The 16,787-nt window shown below is 43.2% G+C and overlaps 1 protein-coding gene across 1 annotated transcript in view; it reads left to right on the top strand.

Annotated features, from left to right (window-relative positions):
* Positions 1 to 13,169: 13,169 nt before the first annotated feature.
* Positions 13,170 to 16,787, top strand: part of VSNL1 (visinin like 1) — a 553,262-nt gene continuing 549,644 nt past the window's right edge. The window contains exon 1 of the mRNA XM_078647760.1: positions 13,170 to 13,396. The gene's annotated coding sequence lies outside the window, so the exon portion shown is untranslated. The remainder of the gene's footprint in view (positions 13,397 to 16,787) is intronic.

Below are 16,787 nucleotides of genomic sequence, written 5' to 3'. Positions count from 1 at the left end.
AAGGTGTTCTTACATACCTTCTTGAGAGAAGATCCTGGCACTTGCTCATTAGCGAGTATCGGTTGGTTGCATTCTCTATCATGTGTTGGTGCTTCCATTCACTTGCATTGAGAACAAACTGTGTAAAAATGACATGCTAATATATGGATTTTAGCATTATATGCTCTAACTGATTTAGAGTGGAAGCTGTTCCATTGAAATGCCAATTGCATTATTTTGCTTGCATATTGGCTACTTTGCATTAAACTCTTGTTAGACTTTATAGGTTATCTCGAAAGTTGTATTTTCTTTTACCACCTTCATCCACTTCCCTTCTACCCCTTAGTATCTCCCAAACACATTGAATACCTAGATGTTTTGCTGGTACTCCAGTCATCCATACTTGTTTCATCCCGATAATCATGGATTACGGCCAAGGTTACTGCCTTGATCAGGGTATCTCAAGCATAATCGCTTTAATCAGTGCACCTGTCATGTGGTGGCTATTATTGGAGCCCCATAGGCACACTGATGTAACAAGAAATGAGGGGGCCTCCCTGCAAGGTACATGAAGGGGCACCCTCCAAGCTCAATCAAGAGCTCTCTGGCCAGAGTACTGTGCTGAGGGAACCCCCTGGAGCTTGGGGGCCCCCACATCGTGGGGGCTGCGGGGGCCTGTGTTGAGCCCCTGCATAGGCATGAAGGTTTTCAATGGATGGGACAAATCAAAATCTAGAAATAAGAAAGATCACTTGGAAAGCTTCCTGAAAGTACTAAGGTTACTTTGAAGTCAGAATTGACCATTCCACATTTTAGGGACCAGTTAAGAAAAGGAGTTATCACCAGCTCAAGCTTTGCTGATGGTACACACATAAAGAATAATGAGTAAAGAGGCCCAAAGACAGTGCTAGCCAACATAAGAAGGGAAATCTGAGGTACAGAAAACTAGCGGTATAAAGGTCACAAAGATGTAGGCACATTGATTTAAAGAGGGCACGTTTTTTTAAATGAAAGTCAGGGTATACTAATAAGGTGGGAGGAGATGGAGGTTCAGCATTTCAGAGCTGATTATAAGTTGGATAACTATATTTTGTATAATATGTATTCTGCTGGGAAAATATTTGGAAAGCCGAAGGTATCAAGCATTTCTGTAATCTAAATAGGAACATATGACTGACTGAATGATCATCTTTTGTCCCTATTAGTAAAGCATAGGAATAATTTTCCTATGGCCGAGAGAAGTAGAAAACAGGTGGAAATGACTAATATTGGTATGCTATTGGAGGGATAAAGAGTAATCAATCCAGACTCACAGGCTGTAAATTGTAGAGGTTCGTTGGGGATTCTTTTTAAAGAACAAAAGTGTTTCTAGTGCTTAGAAGCAATAAGTGCCAATGGCGTTATCTGGTCACGTAGGACTGGGGTTAAGTCAACAGTTCAAGCCAACCGTGATGGAGTGTTTGCCAGGAAAAAGAGCCACACAGGCCTACAGAGCAGAGTACCTTCTTCTTGGTCGCGACAGCCAGATGCGGGGTGCAGTCGAGAAATGCATCAATGTCGATCCCTAAGTTGTGGCGATGCGTCAGTTCTGAAGACGAAGCGCTGAGCTGAGATGCTTTGGCTCCAAAAGCGATGCACTGGATTTCTTTGTGCAGTAAAAGGCATGAGTCAATCTCTCCCCACCCAAAGAGACATGCTATCCCTAAATATGAAATTGGCATTAAATTCTCCAATTAATTTTGAAATTCAAGAATTTGTGCAAAACTTTTTGTTAAGAGCGACAGGCTCGCTTCGGAGTGCTACAGGTTGGACCCCTCCCGAGTGAAGGGCACCTTTCTCAATCTCTCCATACTGCCACGCCAGCCATGTCCGGTTCCGATGCGTCGGGTTCTCAAGGCGATGAGTTGGCTCCAAGAGCAATGCACTGATTCTACTCCCTCTGCCGCAATCTAAGGAGCCTGGTCAGACTGGACTCCACTCAAGTGTACTTTCAATAAATATATTTGGTTTGTATTCTCTACTGTCTGACCGATTTATCATTTGTATGGAAGGCTGAGAGGTGGCCGCAAGTGACCCGGGTGACCCAAATCAGGTCACTTCCTACATAGAATCTGAGCCCACACACCCTGACCACTTATGGCACTTTCTACTGTTTGGTTGGAGTTCCGGGGACAGCTACGATGAGATAAAATGGTGGCGGCAACCCTCTGCTTGGCTTGTGGCCAGCCAATCGTGACTTTCCTCTAGGCACGCACATTCGCGATTAACCATGAAATTGTTATGAATTAGCCATAATGGCAGATATCAAAATTTGGATCTCCTTACATTTCTCAGCAACTACTTACTGAACGGATTTCCACTGGATAAACGAGAGTTTGATCTGCCAACCAAAATGTACGTTCCTGCCAAATTTTGTGTAATTCAGTCCAGTAGTTTGGGCTGTAGTGTTAAAGACCAACGTTTGATTAGTATGTATGTAATATGTAAATTGCAATTTATGTAGGCAGGTAATGAGGAGATTTTTCTCTGTTTGAATTTGTTTGAACGGCGCAACGTACGAAGAGTACCTTAAGCGCTACTTTGGTTATAATATTTGCATATTCTGCAATATTTTTGGCATGCCTGTTTCAAGCACACATCGAAGAAGGTGTTGCTTTGTGGAGGTACCATAGTGAGATGTGAATTAAATTAGCCGGTTCCTTTGAGGGAATAGCTAGATAGGTTTAGGTATAAAAACATATTTCTTCCTTGGTGATTCTGTATCTCCATGGAATTCAAAAATTGACATAATACAAACAAGGATCCTTTTTCTACGCACGTTTATAAATGGAGGTATGCAGAGCGATTTTTTGGTGTTCTGCCAGACAAAGTTAGTGAATTGAGTGTATTTTGGCTTCTTGGAAATAAAACAGTTTGTTGGGCTGTTTTTTTTTTTTTTGCAGTCTTTTGGAATACTATTGAGAAGCGCTTCTTGTAAATATGACTTACAACTGGTATTTACAAATGGTTTGGTTTAAATACAGTCTGTGGATGTCCTTTGTTTCTGTCCTAAGTGTTCATATGTGGGTTAAATGTGTGTTTAAATGTCTATGTGGTTTGTGGTTTTCACATTAGTGATACTTCTGTAAGTAAATAGCGATTGCGCTATTTGTGAAATAATGGCTCTTAAGCGCACTGTATTATGTGATTCTGAGTGTATGACCCCCTTCTGTATATGTCTGGAATAAGCTCAATGTGTGTGTTTGTGTTTTCTTGCTGTCGTCAGTCTGTTATGCAAAATGTCATTTAATTAATATTAAATAAAAATTTAATAAAAATCCAGAAATGAACCATATGATATGCTAAATAATTATATGTTACTATTTAATTTATAGAGTAAGTAACTATGCACATGTGCAAACTGCTAATGCTCAAATGGTAAAATTAGAATTCACATACAATAGGAATAAAATAGGCCTCAAAAACAAAATTGTGTGTTTTGTAATAAATAAACAACTATAAAACATTTTTCTTAGATACATTGTATTAGATATTAACAGGCAAACACATCATCTGAGTAAATTGGATGTTGTTGAACTAAAACACATTTTATAGAACATGCATTGAAATGCCTCAGTTTCAAATAGACATTCACCGTGCTTCCATTTCAACACTAAAAAAAGCTTTACAACAGCTGTGTTTTAACTGCCGCTTAGCAGCACCTATTGTTTTGATTGTAGGTGACGGAGAGACAGGAATGTTGACTCAGCCAGGATTTTGTCAGTTAAACACGAGGTAAAATCCTGCATTTCAGACTGCTGTTTTAAAAAGTTACAAAAATCAGGTTCATTATTTTGGATAATAGGAAAACATTTAACGTAAGGATTTCCTTTTCTAAAGCTTTTTTATAAGCATATTCGTGGTTCTGATGTTAAATAATTGTCCTTTTAAAAAGTGGCGCAAATATTTTTCAGGTTTCAAGTTAGGCTTCTGTGCTTAGGCTTGTGAATGAATGTGTCTAAACATGATAGGCAAGGAATGCAGCTTGCTTTTCATGTGTAATTATCAAAAATGATTGGTTTAATTTAAAAAAATGTGTATTCATTATGAATTTTTTTTTTTAATTGCTTTTAAATTCGTTTTTTTATATTTATAAAGCTTAATACTCATACTGTGACCTGCTAGCATTAAAATTAAATTTAAGTTGTGTTGTACCTCATAATGAGGATATTTGCATATGGAATTTCACTCTGCGCAGGCGTAAAAAACTCAGTTTTATAACAATATATATGATTATTTCTGATTTCTCACTCCTGGGCTATCTAGAGAACATTTTGAGGATGACTATTATGCAAAGAAATGATAGGATATTCATTTATAAGTGCCCCAAATATCAAAGTCGAATTTGGGCAAAATTCACTATTTAAACAGCATTTTTTCCATTCAGAGCAGCTTTTAAAGTGCCTTAGGCTTCAGTAAATGCATACATTTAGGTATAATACAAATAGCTGACTTCTATATTGTTAGACAAGTCTACTGCACACTGCTTATAATTGAAAATATGTATCAAAAATGAGCAGAAGTTATTTTCTTAACTCTAAACTGACAAACAGGGGAATGGGGCTGCATTCGCACACAGAATAGGACAGTTGGGAAGAGTTATAAGTCAGTTCTATATTTAGAAGCCTGGCAGGGCTACCAGAGCAAGTTCTGCTTTGACATTTTGACATCTGAAACTTTTTGAAAGACAAGATGGCAGCGCAGGGAAAGAAGGAGGAGTTGTGCTTATTTTTTTTGTTGGCAAAAGCAAGTTCTATGCACTCATATGAATATACCACAATCCAATTGTATATGTGAGCTTGGCCATATGTACAGCACTAATGCTTTTAGTTTGGTGCTTACTAGGGCTGAGCTAATGGGATTTAGTTTGAATTCATTCGCCCTCATGTTACATTTGTACATTTGCTAAAAGGATTGGAGTTTGGGTATTCATGTTTTTTTAGTTCTCCTCAAAAGTGCTATGTACCTCCTATAACTTTGTTTATGGCCAGTTGCTACAAATAGGGGTTTATAGTGTTGACAGAAGTGAAACCTGTTTCAGGTTTCCTACTGTCAAAATGGGGGAAGGAGGATATCTCCTCTACAAATTAAGGCTAGGTAATATGTATGTTGCTCTCTCCTTTTCTCAATTTTTTTGTAGCCTGTCTAAACTGTCTGTGAAATAGCAATGAGACATTTAATTGGCTTTTCAGTAATACTTTTAGCAAAATAATTTTAGTAAAACATTGTTAGCATTAATAAAATGGATAAAAATATATGTTATGTTACTGCCCATCCTGTTTGATGAAATTATGACAGGACTAGTCTAGATTGTTGTTCCCTTATTTTGACCTTTAAGGGGAGCTAGATGTGGGTAGTTTTTGTTCTAAGATTCTAAGGTGATAACAGCATTATTGTATGTTTTCCCATGCTACATAGTTTTTCAAGGGCATTGCTAGTTTTTTATTAGCTAGTCTGTGTAAATAAACTGACAGTCCTTATTAGAGCTGATGTTGCATAGTTTGGATCATGAAAAGTAGAACCTAGGGAAGATGCCCATGTGATCCTTAGCAAAAAATGTTTTGAAGGAAATGTTGTTTTATAGATAAGAAACTCCTGTTAAATTAGCAGTGTTAGATTTTCCTGCTGTTCCTATAACATGAGAGCATAGTCCTAAAGCATACAATGTAGGTGCTTACATTAAGAAGAATCATTTTAGAAGAGTCTGCAGTCCTGTACAAGTAATGTAAAGTTTATGAGCAAAAGTGTAGAACATTTCCTATTTTTAGGGTTTTCAGATTAGCACACAGGAATACACCAATGTAAGGGTTTAGGGTATGTCTGTGTTGTTTTTCTCTTTTCCTCACAATTTAGTAAATGAATACAGACTTCCTTGGCTGCTTGGGATTGGGTGATGTATTACTCTTGTTCACCAAAGAGTTCCTTTTATACTTGCCAATAGGTCCAGGATGTTTTTTTTTCTCTCTCATAGATAGATGAAAGTGGTTCTTGGGTGCCTTGCTAATATGTGGGGCGTCCCAAGACTAGGAAGTATTTTGACACTATCCTCTCTGTTGATACACTGTTTATGTGCCTTGTCTAAATAGACCTTTTGTTCTGTCCACCAATAGATATTTGCTGCCTTACAACCATTGCCAGAGGGGCCCTGACATCAGATCCAGCCTGGGGAGTCAGAGTCAGCACCAGTCCAGCTTGAAGCCAAAGTGAAGGTAACCAGCACAGGCGTTGCTGGCAACTAGGACCTCAGTAAAGGCGGAAGCCCTGAAATGAATTGTGCACCCCTGCCACTGTCTTGGGCGGAAGACGGGCCACAAATCAGAAAGGAGAATTATTTGATGCTCAGCTGAGAGTCACAGACCGACCAGAATGGCGAGGAGGCTTTGCTTAAGGTGACCCCTTTTGAAACAAGGATTGCTTCAGAGATCCTAGCATCAGGCCTCTGAATCCTGGTCCCAAAGTGAATACAAGTTTGCTCCTTTGTTTGTTGGTCAAGAGATACCTTGGTACACGGGATGCAATGTGTAGCCCTAACGAATAAGCAGTGCGCCAGCAGAGCAATACAGGAGTTAGGGAAGGACTTGAGATTAGGGTACAGGTTCTGTGTCTCTGGTGCCTGTTAGATTGAGGTGAAGAAAACTGGTGCACTGTCTGAGACACTGGACAGGATCGCTAAGAGCATTTGCCCTGGTGGGTGACTGCCCTATCCTGAAAGAAGAGACTTTTTCCTTGAAACTGGGCAGTGATTCCTGAGTTGCGAGTTATGCAGCTCCACTGTGGAAACAACAAGAGCCTCAAACGGACACAGGGAGAAGACTCCCCTTTGGTTGGTTGTACAGCGGCTTTAATTTCCCCAAGAACTTCTTCTTTTTCTTGTCAATAATGTACCCCTTTAGTCGTCCCATTTTTAAGGAGGAGAAGCCCTTTGCAGCTCTTCGTCCTAATTCCTATGGCCCTGTGTGGTCCTCCTGGTCCAGATATGATTGATGTTCTAGCCCTCATAAAAGGAAAATGTAAAAGTCAATTGGAAAATGTTTTTATTAGATATGTGTTGTTGGCTATTCTGAAATTAAAATGAATAGTCACTGAAATGCATAGGGGCCCTGAAAATGTTTACTAGATGATTTTAGTATTTGCTTTTGCTTAGGACTGAAAAAAAATGATAATTCTGTTTGTGATAGTGGTCATTACTCTCTCCTATTGTCTGTATCTTAACCACATCAATGCTACAGCAATTCTCCCTCAGCGCTGGAACTCATTTAATCCCTTTGTTCATGACGAGCTCAGCTCGTCATGAGCACACGAGCAGTGTACTGCATGACGAGCTGAGCTCGTCATGAGCATGGAAGGGGTTAATTATGACCCGATGCTTCATTCTCTTTGTATTCCTGCTTATACCTTACATGTACCCGCTTAATGAAATGTTTAGAATGGAAAATGCCCACCTAGCAATGAATTAGGATATTGATAAATTTATGAAAATGAATGTGCAAATATTTTCTATGTTCCAACTGGATCATAGGAATGTCTTTAGCTCATGCTAAAAGGACTATCTGTTAAAGATTCGACGGATTTGTTAGCATGAGCTGAAAGCCATTTCGTAATTCTGGCAGCCATCTTGTTTGCCATGTGCTGCCGCATGCTCGCCATGTGCTCTGTCCTCCCTCAGTGTTGACTGCTCTTGTAATCTGCCTAGAAACTAAGTATATTTAGCATCTTCCACCTTCGCACATGCTCAGTTGAGCTTGCAGCTATCCTTGCAACTGTTTCTACTCTGTAAATGTCAGGATGTGTTCACCAGAATTAGCAACTGTTAGCTCCTCCCACTTTGTTGAGCAAGCAGATCTTGCATGCCCATATTAGTCATTTTGCATGCTTACATGAGCCAGGACTGCCCCTTGGTCTTATGCTGACTATGTAACCCTAAGCATATATAAGGCCTCTGTTTTCTGTACTCCTCAGACTGCCTCATCCATTGCTAAGGCTTCTGTGTGACGTAGTCTCCCTCATTCGAGGTTAATAAAGATGTTACATTTACATTTCAGCTTCTGTGCCAATTTCTTCTTTGGTGGTTTAAAAGGACCAAGTATCAGTGGGACCCCTGAGAAGGTTTCCATTTTCTACAGTAGGCGTGTTTAAAGCTCAATGGGAATTAATATGAAAAAGGCCCTTTTTTTTACCCCACCCCCCTCCCCCACCTTTTCTTTTCCTTCCCCCACTTGTTGGATCACTTCAAAGCTTTCCATGCACAAGACTCAATGTGACACTTATTGGGAAAATGTAGTGAAGATTTGTCAAATGACACCAAAGATATAGGCAAGTCAAAAACACTTTTTTTAATGGAAACATGGTCCTAACTACCTACTGGCGGCCACCAGTATAATAACTCATTTAGGGGTTTACAGGAAGTTAGGGGTATGGGATGGTGAGGGTATCTTTAGAGTTTAGTCGTGGGTAAGGGTATTGGGTTGTAAAAGTATTTTAGGTTTTATTAAGGGAATTGGGTTCTAAGGGTGTTTTTAGGGTTTAGTGGTCTTTTTTCATATAAATATATATATATATATATATATATATATATATATTCCTCATCAAAGGACGCCCAAACAAACACACGCACTCCACGGGCTTGGTAGATAATCACGATTTATTTCAGTGCCATTCCCCCTTCACCAACGCGTTTCACCCAGCAGGGCTTGTTCATGGTGCAAATTATCAAGAGTCCATTGTCTCTTTCTACATTAAATACATTTCTTCCACATTAGCACATTATGATGCATTGTGGGATATGTAGTGTTATATGTGTTTTCCCAATTTGTGAAAAAAAGTTGAATTTCTTATTGTTTTCTTATACTTTCAATTCTACATCATACATTTATACTTATAATTCACAACGTCATTTGGGGATGAAATTCTATATTTGTTCATCAGGTGATTTTTATATTCACTATTCATGTTGAGTTTAGTCTTTAGCCTCCTCGTAATGGTCTCAGTGACCTATATATTTATTGGAGGATGAACGATCATTCTGAATTTTCAATTCAAATTGCAATGAGAATGGGAAAGCACTGAGCTCGAAAATTCCGAATGATCGTTCATCCTCCAATAAATATATAGGTCACTGAGACCATTACGAGGAGGCTAAAGACTAAACTCAACATTAATAGTGAATATAAAAATCACCTGATGAACAAATATAGAATTTCATCCCCAAATGACATTGTGAATTATAAGTATAAATGTATGATGTAGAATTGAAAGTATAAGAAAACAATAAGAAATTCAACTTTTTTTCACAAATTGGGAAAACACATATAACACTACATATCCCACAATGCATCATAATGTGCTAATGTGGAAGAAATGTATTTAATGTAGAAAGAGACAATGGACTCTTGATAATTTGCACCGTGAACAAGCCCTGCTGGGTGAAACGTGTTGGTGAAGGGGGAATGGCACTGAAATAAATCGTGATTATCTACCAAGCCCGTGGAGTGCGTGTGTTTGTTTGGGCGTCCTTTGATGAGGAATTGTTACGAGGTCTGGTCCGACCTCGACGCACGCACCAGCTGTGAAAAGAGCGCATTTCTTGAAGTGGACAACTTGGTGGAAAATATATATATATATATATATATATATATATATATATATAGAGAGAGAGAGAGAGAGAGAGAGAGAGAGAGAGAGAGAGAGAGGAGAGAGAGAGAGAGAGAGAGAGAGAGAGAGAGAGAGAGAGAAAGAGCTATATATTCACTGAGAAAACAAAGCTTGCAGGATGTTATAGTTAGGAAATAAAATTGTAAAAACCTTAGAAGTGTACTAAAAAACAAAGGTTACAGGGATGTTTTAGTTATGTTCAGATTTTACACGAACAAAACCATAGAAATTCAGCAGTTATAGTTAGAGTTAATTCAAGAAACTATAACATGCCCTAAGGAAACTATAATTTGCTCCCTTGCAATGCACTGCTAATTACCCCACATAAGGGGGCTGAAAGGTCACAGCATGCAATGTTAATGAAAGTCAACTCTCCTTTTGTGTCAGAAGTGGTGCCTAGGAGAATGATCAGCCCTGTGATGAAACATGCCACCTTTCCTTCACATTCCCTCCCTGTGAATATTTGGAAATGTTGTGCGTAAATAGCAGAGGTTTGTCAGGGCTTTAAGTGGGATGAAAAAAATGTGTGGGCGGTCCCTGAAATGGGCAGGGTCTACATAATTAAGGCCATGGCTTCAACCCAGAACCTAAAATTCCCATTGACTGCTACCCTATCCAGACATTTGCACAGAATCTCAACTGAAACTGGCATACATGACCATTGCTTTGTAAGCATTGCAGCGGGGTCAAGGATTAGATGACCACTGATTCTGAACACCTTTTTGCCCCACTGAGAGAAACTCACAGTGCCTTCAGCCACAATTCGATGGTACCCTTTATAAACACCAAGATGAGAATCAATTCAAAGTATGCACTAGACAAGAGTAATATGTTGCCTGAAAAAAAATACATAACACAACATCTTCAAGCAAAAAGTCAGAGATAATGTACGATTAAGTAAAGCATGTGAAATATAAACGGGAACGACATGGTTTACCTTAAAGTTTTTAACACTCATTCTTCAGAAATCAATCAGTGTTTTGCCTGAAAAGTTAAAAACATCAAGGCAGGAAAGGGGCCCGTTTCAATGCCCATTTCTTAATTACCAAAACCCGGGGTGACCCGGTCCACTAAAAGCCCTGGGTTTCGCGTTAACACACATCAGAGCTGGAAGTAGCCAGCACAGATTTCATATTACTTCCCATTCTGAGCTCAAAATTCAAAATAGAGCTCTAAATTCATACCTGCTGAATTCCGGACCTGGCCCAGTCGATACTAAACTGCACCTGGTAGACAGCCCGACTCAAAATAAGGGCTTTAGATTTGGGTTGCAAATGAAAAATCCTACTATTTCTGGAACATGTACAATGAAAAATCCTACTATGGAGAACCTAGCTTAGCAGTTTGGGCTGAACTGTTCCCATGATGCACAGGGTCAAGACTGATTTGCATATGGCCAGGTCTAAACTGGGGTGGCATAGTGATCAAAAGAATGATGGATTTAACCAAGCTCTCTTGACTGGGGGTGAATGTTTTGATTTGTTCCGTCCATCAATTGTGTGTCTTTTGAGATTTAGAATAAGGTCTTTAGATTTGGATTGAAATGAAAAATCCTACTATTTCTGGAACCAGTACAATGAAAAATCCTACTAATTCTGGAACAGGTACTTGCGCCATAGCCAAAACCACCATAGCGAATGGTAGGTTGGAGGAGTGAGATTTCTTTCAGAGGTGCTCTTGGTGACTTCGCCTGTTAGGTAGTTTTTTAGATATTAACCAATTTCTCTTACAATTGGGATGTTTTAATTTTTTAATTTACGACCCAGCAGAGCCTGGAAATGTTGACGGCAAGGGAGCGTGCTGAGTGTAAGCTGGAGCCTGGAACAAGCAAGCACAGTGGACGCCCGCAGGCGCAGCCCTGCCATGTGTGATCTGCAGCCGGTCTGCAGTGGAGCCGCACTGCTGCTTGGGAAAGAATGCGAGAGGGGGGGCGGGCGAGGCTGCCCTCAGAGATGGACATAGGGGAGCTATGCGCTCCGCGGAAGAAAGTTAACGTCTGACCCATTCCTGACAGCCACACACTGCACAGTGGCGTATCATCAAAAAATAATGTGGCCCACTGCGTAATGGGAAGAAGGCCTCTGAATCTCACATATTTCAAAGATATGCATTGACTTTGGTAAGAATGGGTTCCCTCTGAATGGTTTGGGGGTGGAGGACGTGCAAGCAGGGGTGGCAGTGGACTGCGTTGCGCCCCTGCAGACAGCAGGAAGCGCATCCTCTGTGTCTATTTTTCCACCGTGTGCTCTCCTGTGGCGTTTCAAATCAGCAATTCAATGCCACCAGGGACCAGCAGACAGTCTTTTCTCGCTCGAGACTATACCGACCTTGAGTGTCTTAGTCCGTCCGCACCCCTTTCAGGCCAGGGCCAAGGTGCCGAGAGCTCGGAACCTGGGGCGCGCAATCTACTATTGGAACCAGGACCGCGCAGCCCCGGCCACCTGACAGCTATACCTCTAGCACTGGCGTGCTTCGAAGCGCAGCCGGTGTGTGTTTTACTGCAGCGCATCACTCTTGGTCCTGGAATGTCAGCTAGTCAGAGCCTCGAGGCATCCCGACGATGCACAGCCACCAGGGAGGGTTTCCATGGCAAGGGAAGACGCACGGTCGTGAAACCTCCGACTGGGAAGGCCTAATGTGTTACTGCTTACTACACGGCCCCGATTACACAAAAGAGGTGCATCATGGTTGTCCGTGCTGCATACCAGCCCATATAGCTGTTTTTTGATTCCTACTATCAGATGGATACTGCCTAGTCTCCGCTCCACGGATCTTGCACGGTCCATATTAAATTCAAATTATGCTATCCCAGTTGACAGCGGCGCGTGGCTCCTAATTATATGCAGCCATGTTATTTATTAGTCAACTGTACCGAGTAGACGACGATACACAGTCTCTAAGCAGGAGCAATCCCTTCGTACACATAGTGAATGGCCCCTACTGCATGAACCCTGCACAGTCCCTTTCATATCACCAGTTCCAGGATAGAGCACGATCCATGTAAACAAATGGTTTACAGACCATGTTCAACGTATACCTCATGGCCCCATCTCCTGAAGAAGCGATTGGTATATTTCACATTGAGTGGTCTGTTTAAGCACACATTGCATAACACTGGTTGCGCGGTTAGGGTGTGGCTCTTACTTGACAGAAATCAAATGTACCCATTAGGGGCGGCGTGCAAGGGCCCCTGTCACTCCATGATGCTTGCATGCTCCTCTCCGGATATAAAGCCAAAGGTTACAGCTTCTGTGTTCCTCATAAAGAGCACGCTGTTCCTACTGGGAGACTAGTGCACAATCGGTGATACTGTGTAACACAGGTGGACCGTGCCTGAGTCTCTGGCCCAGGCTCCAGTGCACGCCCTGGCTGATGCTCCTGTGTCTCCGCCGGGCTCTGGTGATAGTCCAGATGTTGCAGCACTAGCCGCTGCGGCGCGTGCACCCTGAGCGCGAGAGCCTGACAGCGGCGGCAGCAGCGGGCAGGGCAGCGCATGCGCTGGGGCTCCCGGGGACCGCGCAGCTCTCTCCGGGAGATTCCTGCTCATTGTTGCCTAAACAGACGGACGGAGCGCAGCTCGTGCAGCCGGGGCTCGAGGAGGAGGCGGCGCGTGACACGCACAGGGGACCGGGCTCCAGTCACCGCGCGCGCCCCCGCCATCCTCCATCACTGCCAGCCTCCATCCGTGCAGCTTCCAGCGAGGGACCGCGACGCGCAGACACCCCAAGTAAGTGTTTCCGAACTGGAGATCCGTACAGGCGCTCTCTGCACGGGCGCTGGGCAGGGATACCTTTCGGGGTGCAGTGCCGAAGTGTGAGAGCACTTTGTGGAAGGGCGTGTTGCACGGGCTCTGCACAGGGGCATGTTGCCGAGACATTGTACTGGGGGGTTTGTTCACGCCGAGCTGTATAAAACCATAGCGCTAATGTCTGGACATTTTACAGAGATGTGTTATGTAGAGTGGCACTGTATGGGTTCGACGTTCAAGGGTAATTTACAGAGTTGTTGTGCACAGGGCTATTATGCATGGGTATGGTGCATAGGTATAACACAGGAGTAATAATGTACATGGGACTTTTTGTATGGGCAATGGGCAGCAGCAACATCTAGGAGTTGTGTGCATTGGTCACAGTGAAGGGGCGCCGAGTAGTGAATATAGTGAAGCATCAATGCGCTGGATTCTTACAATTAAGCATAATTGGAGCATGGTACCTGGAGCGTTATGCAGGTGGTACTTTCATGAGCATTCGATGTGTAACAGGGCGGAGAGGCAATGCGTGCGTACCTTACGACGGGGCATTGAACATGGGTAATCAATGGATATAATTGTGCCGGAGCACTGCACAGGTGGGTTAATAAGGGCTATTATGCATTGAGCGAAGTACGGGTGTATTATTCTATGTGCATAGCAAATGGGGGCAGTACTCATGTGTGCGATGGGTGTTGCCCAGACATATCTTTCTAGTGCCTTGAACGGGGCAAATGTGCAGTGGTATTATGCAAGGACATTAATGAGGCGGCATCGTGCAGGTGGCATTTCAAAGGCTAGATAAAAACGTGACAGGCTCTCCAACCCTTGCTCTGTCTATACCCCTCGTTGCTATTTCTCTCCCCTCGTGCTCAACCACGGACTTGGTTGGACTCGAACTGTCCTGTCAACTGTCCTGATTTTAGATCTATTTATTTGTATTTTTTATGGGAATGTGTACCATTGTGCGCTATATAAAAACTAAAATCAATAAACACACGCGGCATGTGCTCAAAGAGCAATGTGGCGCGGTGGGAAAGTGAGAAACTTCTCGAAATTGGCATTGACTTGCTTGACACTGAGTGATACAGAAAACATACACATCTCCTGCGACTCCTGTGAGGGTTAGAAGAGGCAGTCGAGGACAAGGGAGGAAGCTGCTGTAAGAGTGCCCGCGGGATGGCAGCTCTCGCCGCCTCAGAGCACCCATGGGCCATGATGGCTGGTTTCTACTTCGTGGTTAGAAATCCCAATGCCCTCAGCACTGGGTGGGGTGGGGGAGTTTCAGGAGGGGTGTGGCAGAGAGGCTGGGTGGCACGACGGGGAAGCTCCCATAGGGATTCTGTTGTGCATGACCAGACCACGTGAGAGCTGCGGAGCTTGTACAACCCTGCAGAGTGCGTGCACTTGACGTGCACTTGATTCAATGTGTGTTTCCCGGCAGCGCTGCAAAGAGTGTCAGGGACGTGCGATGCGGGCAGGACCTGGAGATGTGACTGCACCATTACCCATCAGTCAAGTGACAGGACATCGAGGGGCGCTGCTTGGGCACGGGCGGGGGATTGAACAATGAGCAGTTCAGAAAGGAGTGGTACCAGGACACCGCTGTGCCAACCTTCCGATCTGACACACGTGAAAGATACAGAGGGGACATTGATGGGTACTGATAAAAAAAAAGTGTAGCGCGGGCGATAACGGGCGCGCGGTAGACATTGAGGGGCACTGGGTGCCACCTGACCGGCAGACATTTACAGGCAGTGGTGAGATGCTCTTGGGACATGGAGTGGCCCTGGCAGATGCCAAGTTGCCGAGGAGGGCCATTGTATGGGCAGCGACAGACACGCTTGTGGTGTGCACCGGCAAACAGGCAGCAGAATGCGAACCTAGAGTGGTGCCCTCACAGGTGTCCGATTATGGGAGGGGAATTGAATGACCACTGTCAGGGTGGGCGCTGGCAAGGGTGGAGTCCTCGGGGAGGGGAGATGGGTAGGGGGGCTAGGTTGTCGTTCTGCTTCAGCCAGTGGAGTGGGAGGGGGAGGTGTGATGGGCTTCTATGCGGGTCACCTGCCTCTTATTACATCTGTAATGCACTGTCGCTCACAGTTTTCGTTATCGAGGCCGGTCGTCCATTTCTGAGGAGATGTGACCATTTTGCGCTATTGTAAAAAAATATATGACACTGTTCCTCGTAAAAAAAAATACAGTTTGAACGGTCGCTGAAATAAGCAGTGTTCCACAACACCACATCTGAATTTCGATAGGCAGAGCCGCGCGCTCTTAAAACAACAGTCTGCCTTAAAAGCGGCAAATTTGCCGATGAAATGTTTTTTTTTACTTGCCAATTGACAAATATACCGTGCTGACAATTGTTACACCCTTTTCAGAAAATGTTACAGCCTTTAAAGTAAACACGCTCTTTTGAAATATGTTTTAGTTGCCCTGGGGCAGTTTCGAAGAGGATGCCACAGCTCCATAGCCTGGTTTTGACATCTCGCCCCCCACTCCGCAGTCGCCTGTCATCCCTGCAGCAGACCCTGGCGCAGAGCTGGCCTTCGCCAATGTAAGCGACTTCCTTAAGTACATTCCATGCGCCTTAAAGTGGCGCTCTAGGCGTTAGAGCCGTTTTCACCCCCAACGGAGCCTCTTCGTTCGTTCGCAGCCAACTTTAGGCAGACACATTGATCAAACATTGATCGAACACTTTACCAAATAGCATTGTATTGACCCAGAGGCAATTATCACTGATAATCTGCGAGGAAATTCATAAAAATTGTACAGATACGCCATATTTCTTAAACAATTTTACTGCTATATATCTTCTATATATTTTATACGCAAAAACCTAATAAAACTTGCCCGAAGAAATAAATACTGATATATATATAGCGTATTGCTGGGGAAACATTTGGAAAGATTCTGAACACTGCTTTCTTGCAATATTCGGAATTATCTGGATTAGGTATGTACCAGTGCGCAATGCATTATTGCTTTCTATATCAATCAACCATCAATCAAGTGGCTTGTAAAGCGCGACTTCTCACCTGTAAGGTTCTCAAGGGGGGGGGGGGGGTTTCAAGTCTTCAGCCGGGCTTGCTTGACTCCAGTGGCAAAGTGAGCAAGGGACTCACGTCTGAGCATACCCTGCCAACTGAGGACGAACAAAGAAAAACCAAAGGTGGTGATGGACGGAGCGTTGACAATACAAACACTCACCCCCAGTCAACTGATCTGGGTTTAATCCATCAACGTTCTTTAGCTCACTCCGCCACCCAGTGCAGACATGGCCATATGCAAATCAGTCTGACCCTGTGCCTCATGGGAACAGTCCAGCCCGAACTGCCAAGCCATGCCTTCCGTGGACCGGAAATTT

This window comes from Lissotriton helveticus, chromosome 6, assembly GCF_964261635.1.
Source record: "Lissotriton helveticus chromosome 6, aLisHel1.1, whole genome shotgun sequence".
Lineage (NCBI taxonomy): Eukaryota > Metazoa > Chordata > Amphibia > Caudata > Salamandridae > Lissotriton > Lissotriton helveticus.
The sequence above is the reverse complement of the archived record's forward strand: the minus strand, read 5'-3'. Positions and strand labels throughout refer to the sequence as shown.